Here is an 18,001-nt window from a genome sequence, read left to right on the forward strand (position 1 = left end):
AGGCAGCTCAGCGCTGCTCACAGAGGGAAGCATCAAAGGTCTCGTCTCCCCAAAACGCCGCGCACAGCACCCCCTCCCCGCGCCCACCACCCGCGGGAGGGGAAAACGAAGCTCAAAGAGCTCGGTAATTAAGACAACTGTGCGAGTTGGGTACACGGCCTCTGCTCACGCGGGCTCCTGCACAAAAGTTGCTCGTTAGACAAGCTCGTTATCAGCCGGCGATTAACAGCACTTGCGGGATGAGATGCCCAGGAAAGGGAACCAGAGGGCACCTGGCTGCTCGCTGCCCATCAGCTGCGCGGGGCCTCTCACCAGGATGAAATCCCTTCAAAGGCTGAGCAAAGAGGGGAGTTTTCCAGCAGAAACGGCAGCGGGGATTTGGGAATGACGCGGGGATGGGAAGGGACCGGGGAAGGGCTCAAGCTGCACCGCACGGCACGGCTGCACCCGCGTGGGCTTTGTGGCTGGTCTTGTGGAGCAGGATTGGCAGCAGCCAGCCCCGGGAGCTATGTAAGATAATATATAAGATGTACAAGATCATCCATATTAGGACACGGGGCACTGCTCACCCTCCCCGGGCCACCCTCTGCCCCCGGGAGCCCCCAGCACCCTGCAGCATCCCGACGAGCTCCGTGGCACGGCACGGCACTGCATCGCCTGATGGCGCGGGCAGGGGCTCGCATCCCAGCCAGAAGAGAGCCGGGGTGGGGACGGAGCTGCCACCGAAGCTGGCAATGCCCCCCGAGGAGTGCCAGCGCCAGGAACAGCGTCCCCAACCCCCGGCTTTGCTCAGGGGCTCCGGGCACCGGGCACCGTCCCCGAGAGCGGCCAAAGCAGGCGCCTTGCAGGAGCACGGGGCGGGCGCGCAGCAGCGTCCTTGGTCGCCCTCCCTGCGACGCGGCTTTGGGGACTGAGCAATCCCCGGGCCAGAGATGGTGTCTTCGGAGCCACCACCCCCAAGGGGCTCGTCCCCCACGAACCGTGCTGGTTCCACTGGGGGGAACCACGCCACCACACCTGGACGCAGCACGCGGTGTGACGGCACAATGAACCTGGCTTTGGAAGCAACGCCGAGGGGCGGCCGCTGCTCGGCACCATTCCCGGAGGGAGCGACGCAGCTTTCCCCGGCAGATCCCGCTCCCTCGCTGGTGGTGTGCTGGACTTTGGGCACACTTTGCAGTTGGCTACACCGGCACTGTTATGGTTACGGCGCCTTCAGGCCCTGCCAGCACGGGAGGGGAGGGAGGGAGGAGAAGCCACCTCAACCCAACCCAACCCAACCCAACCCAACCCAACCCAACCCAACCCAATCCAACCCAACCCAACGTAACCCAACCCAACCCAACGTAACCCAACCCAACCCAATGTAACCCAACCCAACGTAACCCAACCCAACCCAATGTAACCCAACCCAAGGCAACCCAGCCCTGGGAGCTCCCCAGCCCACGCCGGTGGAGGACGGCCCTTGGCACACCGCTCTGCTCGCCCGCGTGGTGCTGCGGGGAACGGCCCCCCGCATGCCCCGCCGAGCCAGGGAGGGGAGGAATACACTGAAAAGAGGGAGATAAGGTGAAAGCAGCAGGAAATGAAGGAGTGGAATCAGATGGGAGAGGGAGCGAGCGGACAAAGACACGCCGGCACTCGCACTCCGCGTTCTTCCGTAATGAATGAGGCTTTGATAGAGTTGATTATGTCCTCGACGCTGTTCCCAGGCTGATCCTTGGACCCGTTCCCTCCTCCACCCGCATCGCTGTCACCCAGCGCCGCAGCCCCTGCCAGCGCCGGCGATGGGAACGGGTCGGGTCCCGTGAGGGCATCCCCACCCATGGCAGCGAGCCGGTGCTGCACCCAGCGCCAAACCCGTCCCCGGAGGAGGTGCCTGCTCCCGCAGCGGCTGAAATCCCCTTTGCAGGCAGGGCGAGGGCAGGTCCCGAGCCTGGCAGGGCGTGGGATCGACAGAGATGGGATTTCTTCTGGAAAGGAGCTTTTATGCTCACCAGGGATCAGCCCGATATCACTCGTGGCACGGAAAAGCTTCCTGGCACCTAATGAGATGGGCTTGACGAGGCTGGCATGGAGCTGTGGCGGGCAGCACGGCACACGGTGCCAGCTAGCCGGCCCCGAAGCCGGTTTTCCGGCAGGGAGAGACCTTTCTCCTCGCCCCATATAAAATAAAGCCGCGGCTGAGTGCACAGGGACTGCGCAGCTGGCGGGGGGCCCGAGGGAAGCCCCGGCACGGGGGCTCGGGGAGCGTGCCGCTGCCGTAGGAAATGCCGGCGCTGCTGCCAGCGCCGTCTCAGCCCCGCGATCAGGCCGGCTCCCCGGCTGCGCCGAGGCGCACCGCAGGACGATGCATTATTCACGCCACTCCCCTTCCCGGCGAGGCGTGCGGGGACGGAGGCATCTCCATTATTTAGCTGGTGCCAAAAAAATTCCTGGCCCCACGCCAGAGCTGGAGTCGAGCCGTGTGATAAATCCTGCGGTGCCGGGAGCGGGGTCCGAGCGGGGCTGCCCGCTCCTCCTGGGGTATCCCCCCAGGGCGGCCCCCCCGGGCCCCGCAGGCGCACGCACGAACCCGTCCCCGTCCCCTCGCGGCAGAGCCCCGGCCGCGCGGAGCCGGAGGAGCAGGGATGACCAACTCCTCATTTCACAGCCCAGCGCTGCGAAGCGGTGCCATACAGCCACGGCCGTTGCTTCGCTGAAAAATCACCGCGCGGGGATGGAGAAATAAGCCAAGGGGCTGAGGCGCAGGGCGGGCGCAGCCCTCCCACACCGGGCGTGCGGATGCTCCCCACCTTGCCGCCTCCTGCCCCTCTGCCTGCACCCCGAAACAGAGCCCAGGTTCTGCCAGCCTCCCTGGCCTGACTGCCAGCCCTGCTCCCCGCGGGGCCAGGAGAGCCCCCGAAAGCCCAGGAGAGCCCCCAAAAGAAACGCTTGCACTCAAACACTGCCTTTCCCCTGCAGCCAAACCCGGGATCGCTGCTCCCCAGCCCCGTCCGAGCAGCTCTGCGATGCAAGGACGCCCGCTTCGAGGTCACACAGCAGGCTGCTGCCTGCACTCGGCTGCCTGCTCTGCCTGCCAGGCTCCCGGAGCATCCCCTGTCCCCGAGTCCTCGGGGTGGCTCCCGGCCCCGGGGCCCGCAGCCGGGAGCTCGCTGGGCTTTCCTCTGCTCGCCTTCGCAGCGCAGCCACGGTGGGACCTGACGGGACCCGGGCAACGCGTCCCTCCCAACCTCCACAAGGTCACGGCAAAGCTTCAAGATAAATAACGCTGCCCGGGCTCCCGTCGGCTGCTTCGCACGGGCAAAGCCCTGCGCAAACACTAATTAATCCTCGCTAACGAACTCCAAATTTATTGCTTATTTAAGTGTCTATCTGGCACAGCCTGTTAAGTCCCAAATCCCGTCCTGCACAGCGCTGGAGCACGGGAAGGGGGATGGCGGGAGCCAGCGGCAAAGCCCTGGGCGGCCCCGGCGTCACCGGCCCACGGTGTAGCGCTGGGGGGGTCGGGTGCCGGCAGCGATCACATCGGCGGAGAAGGGACCCGAGAGCGGCTCGGCAGCCTCGGCGCAGGGAGGGCACAGGAGCTGCTCACAAAGATGCCCCGGCTTCGCTTGCAAAGCTCCCACGGGACGCACCCTCCGTCCCACCCGGCACGGGGATGGCGCGGCGTGGCTGAGGGTCCTGGCGCGGCGCTGGCGTGGGGCTGGTGCTCTGGATGGGCTCCTCTGCCGCCGCGTAGCCGGGGAATTACCCGGCTTGTGTAAAACCCTGCAGCTGCATTAATGAGCAGAGGGGAAATGTCTGCCCTGGAAGCAGTGCTCAAGTGCTTAAAAGCCTCTTCTCCGAGCGCGGCAGTGGCGGCGGCTCTCCCCGGCATCACACAAAAGCTAATGTTTGCCTTAAAAAAATAAAACCGGCAACCTCAGAGCACCTCACAGATCTGCAGCCACGTGGGAGCACCCCAAACAGGGGACCACTGGTGCGGGCACCGTCCCCGCTGCCGGAGCAGCCGCCCTCCCCGTGCCGTGCCGGGACCCGCGGCCGCACCACGCTGGCCCCGGAGGAGCCGGAGAGGCGGGGGCTGAGTCCTCACCAAGGCCGCGTTATCGTGATGCTGATGAAAAATGCAAACCCATCTGCAATTCCCAGCACAAGTAAAACGCAATGGGCTGAGCCAGGAGTCGGAAAATAGAAACGTTTAAGTGTCCAATACATATCGCCCTTAACCGCCACCCTGTCAGCCACCATTAAATACCGTTTTGCTGGCCTGTAAAAATGATATTTCATATCGGAGGGGAAGCGGCACAGCAGATCAGTCTGGGAAGCCGTTCAAGAACTTGGACACACGTTTGAGGTTTTGCAAATAAACATTAAAAATCAATATAACGGCAAGGATGTTAACTAAATTCTACGACCGTAAAACAGCCAGCAATTATAGACACGGAGAAAGATATTGCTTTTTTTAAACTGCTTTTCAAGCCAAGAGCTCGAACCGCAGCAGCATCCCTCCAGGTCGCCTTCCCCGACGCGGGATTTCACGGTGCCCGGGGAAGCGACGTCCTCGGCCACATCCAGCTGCGGGAGCGGGATGGGCGAGAGGGACGGCGCAGCTCCGCGGGGAGCTGGATGCCGAAACGCCGGCCCCGGCTTTCCCCGGCTGCCAGGGAGAGTCATCAGTCATTCAAAAAATAATTAAAAAAAAAAAAAAAAAGCTGCATATTAGCCTCATTTAATTAAAGGTGCGTGATGAGGAAGTCGTTTTATTAACGAGAAAGTCAACGCGTGGAGCTTCGTCTCCGGAGAGTTGCTGGAGGAGGGGGGGCTGAACGCGGAGACAGGGATTGCGATCCAGGAATCGAGGGGAAGGCGCCGCGTCCTCGCAGGCTGCCCGCAGATACGTGCCGGGGAGCCCGGGGAAAGGCGCCAGCTTTTTGTTTAAAATGAAACAGGGAGCACCTCGAAAGCGGGTGCTGCCCGCGGGGCCGGCACTGGCTGCGCTCCCCGGTGAGGGGTGGTGAGCGCCGCGTGCCGGCAGCCCCCCCAACCTCCCTCCCCCTTAAATAACCCCCGTACGGCTTTAAATACCTAACAGGCCGAGTGAATTCCGGCTTTCCTGTCAAATTAACATCATTATGGCATACAGTAGCCAATTAAAGCCTATTTTCAGGAAAGCGGCAGCCCGTATCTGCCGCGAAGGATCGCACCCTGCCACGGGGGGTTAAACACTGGGTGCCCTGGGACCCCCGCTGCCTGGGGGTCCCGCTCCCAGCCCCAGGGGCAGAAGATGGGGACAACAATGGATGTGGGCACATTCGGAGCAGCTGGAAATGCTCCGAGACCCTGGCCGGCGAAACACGGCCCGGCGTGCCGGCGGCACCTCCTGACACCCCACCGGTCCCGGCGCACTCACCGGCTCACAGAGCAGGGGAGGACGGCCCGACCCCCCGGGGACGAGCCAGGACTCCCAGCTCCCCGTGCGCAGGATTTTGGGGTTTCTCCCAAGAATTCCAGTGTGGGACGCTGTGGGTGCCAGCGCTCACGGGGGGACCCCAGAAGGGCCGAGGGGCCGGGACCCGCAGCCGGGTGGTGCCGCGGGACCGCAGGTGGGGAGAGCTCTCCCCTTCCCCGCCAGCGCAATTAGGGAAGCTTATTATTTGTAAAGCAATTAGCATAGCAAATCAACTCGAAGCGACACGTGAGAATATGCCGGGGTGTAGATTACCAGCTGCCACCGAAAGCGGCTGGGAGCGGCGTCGGCAGTGTGCCCAGCGTCCCCGGGACCCGGCGGCTGCGGGGCTGCTCCGGGACGCAGCAGCCCCGGAGGGACCCCAGGGTGGGGGAAACGTTCAGCGGCTGCCCGGCTTGTGCTGGGGCAGAGCCGGGCACCGGGGGAAGGATCCGATCCAGAGCAAGCAGGGCCTGCTCCCGCAGGCAGAGGAATCCTCGGAGCGGCAGCGGGGGCGAGCCGGGCTGCGCGGTGAACCCCTGGGGTCAGCTCCCGCACGGGGAGCGCGAAGGCGAAGGAGGGAAGGGGAGACGGTTCGTTAGCAGTGCCGCTGCGGTTCCCAGCCCGCCCGCCCCGCCGCATCCTCGGCTGAACCCGGCAGGCTCGGCTCGCCAGGGGATGCGCCGAGTGGGAAATCCATCAGAGAGGCCGGTGAGGCGGTGACAGCGAACGCGGCGGCGTGCTCCGTGCTGGTGTAACAAGCACGCCCGGCGCAGGGCTCCAAGAGGAGCCGGCAGCTGGCGAGCAGAAGCGTGCCGCTGCCGAGCGTTTGGGGACAGGCTTTTCCATATCAAAGCCTCTGTAGCGCCTGGAAGCTCTGCTCTGCAAAGATGGCAAGGCACGCATCTGGTTTAACGGCACGCACGTGGGCGATGCTCCTACAGACGGCATCGGCTCGTTCCCGGGTCGGTCCCAGGAGCCGGGCAGCGCTTCTGCAAGGCAGGGGATGACACCAGGAGCAGAAACAGCAACAGGAAAGCAACAGCCCTGAGGATCGCAGGCACGTGCTGCAGCGAGGAGACAAGGATGAGGGGCTCCCACTGCAGCAGAGGAATAAGCAGCATCTCTGCTTGGGCGGCCCCAGCTCGCACGAGCAGGTGCCAAATCCCGAATGCAAAGCATGAAGTGTGCATTCAGCTTCTCCGGCTCTGCCTGCTCTCCTGCAGAAGTGTTCTCCGCTCCCTAATTGCCTGCGCAGCACCTCCCCGGCAGCCGGCACTTGATACCGAGGCACCACGCGCCCCTGAACCACTCGAGTGATAAACGCCGGGTGGTCACGGCAGAGCTGGAGAGGATTTTTAAATGGCAATAAAGGAGAGCGTGCCTGCCCAGAGACCCCGCGGGAGCGGCCGAGTGCTGGCCGAGAGAGGGGAGGGCAGCCCTGCCCTGCCTGCCCTGCCTGCCCTGCCTTGCCTTGCCTTGCCCTGCCGCCAGCGAGCCCACGGGCAGCCCCAGGGGGTGGCACGGGTCGCCGGCCCCACCTGGTTGCATCCTCGGCCGCAGCGATGACCGCGGTGACGCCACCACTGCCGCGCTCGGTGGGGTGGGCCGGACCGGCACAGGGACCAGTCGCAGCCTGGCCGCAGCCAGGTCGCGGGCAGGGGCCGTGCAGGAGCGGAGTCGTTTGTGGCAGCGGCCGAAGGAGTCTGAGGGGCGCAGGCAGATCCGGCAGCCCCCCGGCAGCCCCCTGCCAGCCTGGGAGAGCCGCTCTTTCCCAGCTGCTCTCCGAGAGGGCACAGGGAAGAGGAGAGCATCTCCTTCAGCCAGCGAGACCAGGGCCAGTTACAGCCCTAAGAGGATTAACGCCAGCGGCCGCTCTGGGAGCTCTCTGATACTCGCACAAAGGGACGGCCCTGACCTCTGGGGGTCAGGGGGAAGCTTCCCCTGGAAGCCCCTTACCCTGCGGCTGCTGCTACGGGACGGCTCCCACCTTCTACATCACCTGCCTGCGGTGAGAGAGCCGGCAGCTTCAAAAGCCCTGGCGGGTCGCTCCCATCATCCGAGCTCAGCGTACGGGTGCTCCAGCCAGCAGCGCTGGGTGCTCATCCCGATGCCGGGTCACCTCGCACCCATCCAAGCCGTCCTTTTGGGCTGGCTCGGCCCAAAGCCGTGCTGCCCGGGGGTGCCACGGCACCGGGACAGGCAGGGCAGCGGGGGAGTCGCCGGCGGTGGGGTGGCACCGCGGCACAGGCCCTGCCGGGGAGTGCAGCTTCCCCAGCCGCTGCCAGGGAGCCGCTCTCCTCTCCCGCGACGGGCACCCCCGGGGGTGTTAACGCACACCGCCGGTGAAGCAGGAGGGCAGCAGCGCCGGTGCGGTGCTCCCGGCACCAACCGTGCTGGAGCTGGGGGAAGATGCCTCAGGGAGCGGGCACCGCGGCCGAACTGACCCTGCCCCGGCACCCCGGGGGCAGAGGGTTTTCCCCAAGCCCCTGCTCAGCCCCCAGGGTGGCATCAGAGCATCTCAGGCCCAGGAATCACCCAAATATCGTTAGCAGATTCCAATTAAAGAGAGAAAAACAAACTTCCGAGCTGAGCTTCCATACCACGCGAGAAAGAGAGGCCCCCACTTTAATCACTTTCATTATCAAAACAGGCTCCCCGCTGGAGCCTTGTAATTGGAAGTCGACCATTTTAACGCGATTTGCATTTTATCAAAGCGTATTGAGAGGCTCACAGGAGCGCTCCCCCCTCGGGCCCCCAGCCCTGCACGGCACCGGCACCGCGGCGGCCCAGGGCGGGGGGAGCCGGAGGTGCCCCCGCACCCCAGCCCCTGCTCGGCACTGCTGGCACCACGCTGTCCCCTTGGGAGCGGGGACCTTGCACCGTGACGGAGACCCCGGCCGCGGCGTCTCGGCACTGCGGCAGTGCCGGCTGGGCCGAGCTTGCCGGCAGTCGCCCTTCGTGGCACGTGCAGACGGGCTGAGCTCGGTGCCGACCTTCCTCACTTCCAAATACAACTCGCCGTGGCAGCCGCTCCGAGTCCTCCCCTTTCTGCAAAGCTCTCCTGCTTCTCCTGCCGCAGCTTCCCGGGCAGACGAGGGGCTCGGCACCCCGAAGCCAGCTCGGGAAGGCAGGGGACAGCCAGGTTTTCGGTGGCCCCAAGCACAAGCAGCCCAGCCCCAGTCACCGGCACGCCGAAGGGGCACCGAAGGCTTTTCTCCGCCATCATCCTCACCACGCAGCTGGGTCTGCAGCCGGATGCGGGGCCGGGCTGAACCACGTACAGCACGCAGCAAGTCTTCCGCATCCTCCGGTCCCCTTCCCAAAACCAGCCCAGGGCACGAGAGCAACCCCGAGAGTGCTGCCGGGCGGGGGAAAGGCTGCTCCATCCCGGCCGCTGTCTTCTCTTGTCTTATCCCGTATCCATCCTCCCCCATAAAACCCGTCAGAGCCCAGCCCCGGTATTGATGGTGCCGCTGGCGCACGCCGCTCCGCTCCCCTCCCCAGGGCGCCGGGGCCGCGCTCGCCGCGCGCCTGGGCTCACTCCTGCAGCCTCGCCAGCAACCATCCATCTCCATCAAGCCTGAAGGCACTGATTAATCACGTTAGAGAGAGGCCCTAATTTAAACCTTCCGCCTGCTGCCACACGCTGCCTGCTCATCTCCCTCTGCCAGCCCGTTTCAACGGCGAAGAGCAGGAGGACCCGCAGCCCGTGGTGATGGGGAGCATCCTGCAACGGGCCCGGGGTGTTCGTGCCGCTCCCGGCGATGAGGAACGGCACGGAGGAGCGGCAGCACCAGGAAGGTGGTGGCGAGAAGAGGTCTTCTCCAAAGCGGGGTCCCGCCGAGCCACGGGCATCCCCGGAGGGACCCTGTCCCCAGGTTAATGGGATCCCAAAGGAGGAAAGGAAAGGTTTTCCTCCCCTCTGGATGCACCAGCAGCCGTTTGTGCTGGGAGCCCCTGGCACGGAGAAGAAGTCGGCAGCAAGCTGGATCTCACCCGAAACCCTCCAGGTCTCCCTCCAGGAACCCACAGGACAAGCACGGTGCCGTAACCGGTCACCTTGGGGCTCCTCTCTCCTGCTGGAGCAACAGATGAAGCAGGACACAGCATTTTCCACAGGAATTTCCATTGCTGCGGTTAGCGCCTTCCACCCGGCACGTGCTGCTCCGGACCCGCAGCGGGTCCCCGGCGGTCCCCGGCCTCGTTCCTCCGCCTTTCCGCATCCCAGAGGGATGCAAGCGGGGCGTGTGCCGACACGAGCAGCGCAGCTCCCACCGCGTGCTCAGCAGCCAGCGCTGCAGCATCCCTGCGACGAACGGTGCGTGCAATGCCGGTAACTCCTGCCTGCACCGGGAAACCGTCCCCACTCCCTCTTTGGGCTCAAAACCAAGCCCGGGCGCAGCCAAGACCAAAGCTGCCGTAATTCTAATTGCTCCACGAGAACAGAGCCCGTATCTCCGCTCGCCGCTGCGCTCAGCGCCTCTAACTCCTCAAAAGCAGGTACAAAAGCACATTTTATTTGCGGCCCGTAATTCTCTGAAGGCTCCACACTGGGGCTTTGCTCCTCACCTGCAAGAACGTGGTTTTACAAAGAGGAACAAAACCCGCCGTGGCCAGCAGCTCTCCTGCCAGGACGGCCACGCCGGCCGCAGCCGCTCCGGGCGGAGGACGCTCCGTGCCCCCGCGACCCTCCTTTGCACGGCTGCTGGCAATCGCGTTAGCAGCGGGCTTAAATTAATAAAGTTGTTTGTCTTGTCAGCATGTGCTACACGTTGAACAAGCACCCTCCCGGGAGCTGCGCTCCCGCGGCGCAGGGCCGGGCCGGATCCTGCCCAGGAGGAGCCGGCTCTGCCGCCGACGCTGCCCCATTACAGCATCCCCGGTGCCGTAAGCGGCCCCGGTCTCCTGACGACCCTCCTCGTCCCCGGGGAGGGAGCTTGAGGGCCTCAGCACCACACACCCATAGCCCCCAGCTGGGAGACCCCGACGTGGGGGCACGCTCCCCCAGAAAGCTTGCGGCACGCAGCCACGGTGAAGCCTCCGCTGCTCCGGTCCGCGGGGAAATAAAGCAGCCCCAGCAGAAAAGCCACAGAGCCAATGGAAACCACGCGATCGATACGATCGTCATCTCTCTCCCAGCGTGAAAATAAAAGGCGAAGCTCCAGGCGCCGTTTTGGCACAAAATATCAGCAGATGAGCACCAGCTCCCAGGGCTCGGGGGTGAAACAGGCATTTTTGGGCAGGGCACTGGCAGAGGTGGTGCCCGCGGGCTGGGGACACGCGCCCAGCGATGCCCCGGGCGCCCTGCAGCACCCGGGGCAGCGTCCCCTTGCAATCCCCCAGATGTGAGCCTGGAGGGGCCCCACCGGCGGGCGCCGTGGCCGAAGCGCAGCGGTGCCGGCCCCGCAGACGGACGCCGCGCAGCCCCGCTCCCCGCACCGGACCGCGCGCCCCACGGAGCCCCCTCCTTCCCCGAATCCCCCCAAACCACCGGTACCCTTGGAGGCAGCGCTGATCGCGGAGGCTGAAGTCAGCTAAAAGTTATTTATGAGGCGATTACCAAGTTGGCTGTGCTGGCGCTGAATTAAGATAATTTGTAATTACGTGCAACGCTTTTAGAATACAGCACGCTTATGTTTTTAGTCACTTGTTTTATTAAATTAAACGCTCGGGCTAATTACAGGCATCCTTTGGATATCTCCCTCTCAACCGGCGACCCGCGGGAGCCTGGCACCAGCAGATAGCGCGTTCGCTGCTCCAGCGTGTTTGCTCACACAGGACCGTTCGGGGCTGTAATCAGCAACTATAAATTACCTCGTTAAAAACGGGATTACCCTTTGCAAGGAAAGCCTCTGCTTAAAGCCGTCGCGATTCTTGCGAAAAGTAATTTCTAAGCCATTGAAGTTTTTGTTTCGCCGGCATTAGAGGAGAATATTTCTGGCTGAGGAATGTTTGGGGAATAACCCCTTAATTCCAGCTTTGGTGCCGGAGTGAGAGCACCCGGAGGGGGGTTTCACGGCTCCGCCGTAACCTCTAACCGCTACAAGCATCCTTAGGTAGCGGCAGGGAAGGCAGTGGCCTTTCCTAGGGACGAACCGGGGAAATCGCCCGAGCACGACGTTCGCCGTCAACGGAGAATTCATTAACCAGCGGCGCTTTGGCAACGCGCGCAGTGAGCCACCTCTCCGCGGACGAGGAGATAATGTCGCCGCTAATGAGGAAATTGAGATGTATAGAAATACTCGGTCATTTCAGAAGGGTTTGGGGGTTTGGTTTTTTTTTAATTTTACAACACCGCAATGTTTGAATTCTATTTTAAATGAACGTGACTTTCCCCCGACCGCCTCGCCGAGCCGAGGGAGCAGCAGGAAAGCAGCCCAGTGCGAGATGCTCTGAATGTCTCACAGCCGAGACCCCTGGAAAAGCCGACCCAGCCCATCACCGGGTCGCGCCGTTACGTGCTGGAGATGCACCAGCGGCACCAGTGGCCCACGGGGAGCTGACAGCCCCGAGCACGGTCACGGGCGGCCAGGAGCATCCCTCCCAGAGCGCACCGCACCAGCCCAGGTTTTCCCTGAAGGGACGGTTAACCGGGAGACAAGGCGTTTGCTTTCACAGCATTCTCCCTCCCAGCACCGGATTTAGCCCACCCACAGCTCGTGTGCCTTCCCCAGGTACGCTTTTGTCCAAAAAAAAACGGAGAAATCATGCTATTTAATTCGGGTTTATGCTGAATACCCATCTGCTTGCTGTAACGCAGACCCTCGTAGGGCTTACGGAACATTTTAAAAAATATTTTCCTCCGTGGTTTCAACCCCTCATCTTTGCTTTAAAGCTCGGCAGCCCCAGGAACAGGCGGAGAGGAGATGCAGCCCCGCGGGGGTTCCCGCTGCCCACGCACACTCCACCACGCCGCAGCCACCACCGGAGGGGACCAAATCCGTCCTCTGCCGAGCTGCCGCCGCAGGGACCGTGCGCCTCATCCGAGGCAGGGCAAATCCCGCACGACCCCTGAGCCATCCCCTCCCGCGGCACGGGGGGGCCGATCCGGCCCCGGGGCCCTGCCCTCCTCGGCTCCCACGGCGGGACGCGGCAGCAGAGACCCCGGCCCGCTCCGGCCAGGATCGCAGCAGATAACCGGGCTGGTCCGAGCATCGCCCCGCATCCCCGGGGGCTCCGCTCTGCCAGCCGAGGACCAGCCCCCCACCCAGCAGCGTGCCGGCACCAGCCGGGGGGGCTGTCGGGGCTGCCCCAGGAGGCGGACCCCCAGGGGCAGACCCCAGGGGGGTCCCCACTCGCAGCAATGCCAATGTCAAGCCCTGCCACAACCCGGCCCCAAGCAGAGAGTGATGCTCGGAGCAGCGGGCTGCAGGAGGGAGCCGACACCGGAGGAGACAGTGCAGGCACAGCGGCACGGCACGGCTTCTGCCCTGGCGAAGGAGGCCAGCCCTGCCCCTGCCTGCCTGCAAACTGGCAGCAAGGCTCGGTCAGGGCAGATGAGGCAACGTCCCCGTCCCCGCTGCCTGCTGGAGGACATCTTTGGGATAGAGCCCCCTGCCAGACCACGCCGACTCCGGTCCTTCCCACGTCGCTCTCCGAGCCAGAGGGAGACGAAGGAAGGGAGCTTGTGGTGCTGGAGGAGGACTCTCGCCAGCCTGACTCACGTCAGCAAGCCCTGGGGATTTGCAGGGGAGGACGACGGCAGCGGCACCCTGCGCCACATTGCTGGCCCCGGCGGCGGGGGTCTGAGCCAGCCGCGGGGCCCCGTCCACAGAACAAAGCACGAGAGAAGAGCGGCTGCAAAAATCACCCAAACATGGCGCTTTTGTGGAAAGAGACCCACGTCTCGGTGTGCTGTAGAGCACCCCACTTGCCCTGGGCACCCCCCGACACCGTGCCGGGCAGCGGAGCCGGAGCAGCCTCTTGCAAAGCTGCCCGGTGCCGGTGGGCTCCACAGGACCAAGCCGCCTCCCTCCTCGCTGCAGCAGCCATCCCTGGTCACGGTGGGGGACCCCGGGGGTCCATTCTGCCACCCCTCTGTCCCCAAAGCACTGGAGCACTGGCATGGGCGCAAAGCCCCAGCACCCATCCCACCCAGCCGATCCCAAATGCATTAACAAGCCCAGAGCCCTGGCAGAGCAGCAGCCCCGGCTCCACAAACACCTCCATCCACGCGCAACGGGGCTTTTATATTATTTTCGACTGAAAAGTAATTTATCGTCCAAAATCTCACAAGAAAGTGATTCAATATGCTAATTGTCCCAACCGGTACGAGCGCCGGTGGCTGGCACGGCTAGCTCTGCCGGAGGAGGGATTCTTCCCTGCAGCCCCCGCGGGAAGGGGAGGGAAGGACGGACACCCCAGCCTGGATAACGCTTGCACCCCGCAGCTGCTGGTGCTGCAGACCCCACGCCAGGCCATCCCCTTGCTGCATTTCCCCCGACACCCCAGCCGAAGCCTGGGGCCACCCCAGAGCATCGAGCCTCCCCCGGGCAGGGCTGGGGACCGAGCGGAGTTTGACAGATAACAGGCAAAAACCAGGTTTTGGGCTACCCCTGACCGAAGCCGGGCAGCCCCACGGGGCATCCGGGGTCCCCTGCGATGCCCACGCGTCCCCGAGCTCCCCGGTGCTCCCAGCCAGACCCACCTCGCCTCCAGCCCTGCTGTCGCAGCAGCTCCCCGAGGCTCAGCGCTGGCATTTCACACCTTCCCTGGCATTTTGGGTGCAGCGGGTGCGATGCCGTGCCAGCAGCCGGGGACAGAACAGCCGGCAAGCGGGTACGGGAGGCTCAGCAGCTTGAAATCCAGCCGCACATGCCTTGGGATGGGGAACCACTGCAGGCACCGACGCCGTGGGGCACTGAGCAAGGGGTCGCGTGGCTTTTAGGTCTCAGGCAGGGTTTTGGCTGATCTGCTCACACGGAGCGTGAAAACAGAGTCACCCCTCTCAGAACTGGGCCGATTCAGACCCAAAGCCTGGCTGCGGCACTCTGCAAAGCCGGGAGATGCTTCTGCCTCCTCTCAGCCCGGCCCTAAAACCGTCCCCGAGGGGATGGGGATGGGCTCTGCTCAGAGCGAAAGAGTCAGCAGCTTCTGGCAGGCTCCCCGTCTCGGGCAGCGGCAGCCATTTCAGGACTTAAGGGAAAAACCTCCACCCTTTCGACACCGTTAACCCGAATTTCAGAGGATAACTGCAAACCCCGAGGGATGCGGAACAGGGCCGTCGCTCGATGGACCTCACTGCCCCGGCTGCGGGGTCGCAGGCCCTTTCGCAGCACGGGAGGGGACACACAGGCATCCCCTTCTGACCGCATCCCTGCTCCTGGGGAATTTAATTTCTGCCAGTCCTCCGGCCTCTGAAGCACAGCCCCCGACGCACCGGCAGCCCCGGCTCTCAGGTCGAGGGAGGTGTTTTAAGTCGGGGGAGCAGCTCAGAGCCCAGCTCGGAGCCGCCCGCAGAAGGCAGCAGAAGATGAAGCTGTATTCGAGCGCACCGTGCCGAACCCGCACGTGACGGAGGGGAAGAATAGCAGCCAGCGAAAACTAGGACAGCAGCGGCCGGACCGGGAGGGAGGCAAAAAGCTTTTAAGGATGGAGCTGCCGTCCCCTCCGCGGGGCCCGGGCGAGGGGACATCTTGAGCTGTCACTGTCCCCATCGCCATCATCGCCCCGTCCTGCTCGCAGGCCGTCCATGACCCCCTCGCCAGCCCTGGGGATGCCGCTTCGTGCCAGCGGCTGCCATAAGGCTGGCAGCGGCGCAGGCAGGGTGCACGGCGCAGGCAGGGTGCAAAGCACAGGCAGGGTGCACGGCGCAGGCAGGGGGCACGGCGCAGGCAGGGGGCACGGCGCAGGCAGGGGGCACGGCGCAGGCAGGGTCCATCCTCAGACCCTGCAGCAGGGGTCAGGGTAGGAAATGCCAAAGGGGGGCTGTCCTGCACTGTCCCCCGTCCTCGCTCTTTGTCCCTTGCCCAGCGCCTTTAGCAGAGGGGGAGGCTGCGGAGGCGAGGCGCCAGGGCTGCGCCAGCAGAGACGTCTGTCCAGCCCCACCGGCACACCGAGTGCGACCTGGCAGCCCTCAGCCCGGCAGTCAGAGCCTCCGTAAAATTTAGCCGTATATCCTGCCGCAGACCCCGAGAGACGGCTGTTTGCAGTGAACCAGGGGCGTGCACGCAGCGTGCAAACCACACGCAGCCCACGTCCCGTGTCACTGCCAGCACACCCAAGGGTGACACCCGGGCTACGCCATGCCAAGGCAGCCCTGCACCGGGAGGGGACGAGCCCTTCCCCGGCACCAGGCCCTGCAGACCCAGGGCTGCTCCTCCATGGGAAGCTTGTTTCCAAGGGGCCCAACGGCTTTGCCCCTTGCAGCAGGGATTTCAGGAGGTGCCGAGGCAGGAGCTGTTCACGTACAACGCGTCGGGGCGGTGACAACCACCCGAGCGCTCCTGCCACAGCCGGGTGCCGGCAAAGCCTGCCCGCACGCCGGTGCCCAGAGGTGAAAGCGGGCTTGGGGCTGCACCAGAAGGAGCTCAGCACAGGGGCAAAGCTTTGTCCCCTCCGCTCTGGGGCATGGGAACAGAAGCGCAGCGTCCCTTGCAGTCCCCACGGATGAGCGGTGCCAGCAAAGGTCCACGACCGCGTGCTGGAGCATCCCCTCCCTGCAGCCCACCCGCAGGCGAAGGAGTTGGGTGGGCTGCGGGTGCCAGCGAGGGACGCGCGCCATCCCTTGCAGCACGTCTTCAAATGTCTAGCGACTAAATAGAGATCTCCAGCAGCCGGTGCTAATGGCAGGGGGAATATTCATGATTCCGCTGAGCCAGGAGAGCGTCGCGCAGCGCTGGGAGAGGCGCGTGGAGGGAGGTGTTAGCACAGCTGAAACGCCCGAGTGGTGCAAGGGGGGCTGGGGGAGGCACCGAGCTCTCCGCTCCAGCAATCCCCCCGCTCTGCAGCGAGGGATGCCTTTGTCACGCTCCCGGCTGGAGGCACAAAAGCCGAGCCCCGACCCGCAGGCAGAAAGCAGGCAGCAGCGCGCTTCGCTGTAACCAGCTCTAAACCGAGCCGAGCGCAGGAGGAGGAGCGAGGCGAGGATGCGAGCCCGGGTCGGTTCTCGGCGGGGGAGATTCCCCCTCCTGCTCCAGCCCAACGCCGCAGTGGGTCCACACGGTTACGGAGCTGCCGGTACCCCTTCACCGCCCCGGGGAGCTGGGGTGGGGGTACCCCATCAGCCGGCCGGAGCAAGCCAGCAAAGGGGATGGCAGCTCCACGGCAGTGCCCCTGAGCCAACGTGTGCCCCAGCCGTGCCCTCCAGCGTCCCCTCGGTCACGCTGAGGCACCAAGAGGTGATGCCGCCGGTCACAGGGCGGGATCCGAGGTGACGCCGGGGTGATGCTGGGTGCGGAGGCAGAGCCCCGCCGCAGCCGTGTCGGGCACCGAACTCAACCTCCTTGCAGGACGCCGCGGCTCCCCGCAGAGCAGAGAGGCTTTAGGAGCCGCACGCCGCTGGGAAAAAAACCATTAAGCCTTCGCAGAGGCAGGTTCCTCACATACCTAAAATCACGGGCTTCAGTTTCCCGAGGCACAAGGGTGCTGTTGCTAGGCAGGACGCTAATTGCACAGTTCAGCAACGTGGCAGAATTGCACAGCTCCTCTCTAATTTAGTGCAATTTAACCATCAATAGAGGATTCACGGTAGCTTCCTGATGAGATCAAAAGGTCAAAGCTTCATTCTCCCATCAGCGTTTTCACGCTCGCCCGGCAGACCGAGAAACGTTTGCCACAGCCGCAGCACGGCGTCAGACCCAGGCACCCCGAGGAGCCGGGCGGCCGCGCGCGGAGGACGCCAGGTCTGCCCGTTTCTGCTTTAACGCTTCTGGACGGCAGGCGCTGGAGGTGATTAAGCCTCTCGGAGCGGAGCAGCTCCCAGCGAGCACGAGGCAAAGCCCGGCTGGAGCATTGTCCTCCTAAACGCGAGCTGGCAGGTGCCTGGATCCTCCTCAAAGCATCAGTGTCAAAACACCAAGCGCTTCTGCTGGGTCAGAGGAATTACAACACTTAAATGTAAGTTGTTTGGGAAGCCTTTTAGCACAGCCTGATCTTTGGGACTTATTACTTACACGGCATCAATAAGCCCGAGCACTTAAGCGCTGCTGCTATTCGCAGAGCATATGGTCTGGAGCTGTGTCTTCCTCCGGGCTGCATCTTCCTCCAGGCGACATGGGCCCCAGAGCCACGCGGTGCGAGTTCGCTATTGCCTGCGGTCACGGAGCCATCGCCTCGTAGAGAGGCTGCTCCGTAATTGCCGGCAAGCTCCTGCCTGTCTCCCCAAACGGGCATCAGCCACGGCTGCGGGGCTGGCCGGCCGCCCGCCGCCCGTCTCCAGCCCGGCCCCCGCTCCTCCACGCTGCTGCTGCCTGCTTTACTGCTTCGGGGATTTTTCTTTTCTTTTTTGCTGTTAAGCTTTTGCTCTCTAAGCCGTGAGCAATTTCCCGGGATGCCGGAGGCTGTAATCCACACAGGAACCCAGCTGGGCCAGCTCACAAATTAATCCAG

At 64.1% G+C, this 18,001-nt stretch overlaps 1 protein-coding gene across 1 annotated transcript in view; it reads right to left on the minus strand.

Moving 5' to 3' along the window:
• SND1 (staphylococcal nuclease and tudor domain containing 1) overlaps positions 1-18,001 on the minus strand; it is a 134,365-nt gene that overhangs the window by 87,800 nt on the left and 28,564 nt on the right. The gene's annotated exons all lie outside the window — the stretch shown is intronic.

The sequence above is a fragment of the Platalea leucorodia genome (genome assembly GCF_965183815.1).
Source record: "Platalea leucorodia genome assembly, chromosome: 4".
NCBI classification, from domain to species: Eukaryota; Metazoa; Chordata; class Aves; order Pelecaniformes; family Threskiornithidae; genus Platalea; species Platalea leucorodia.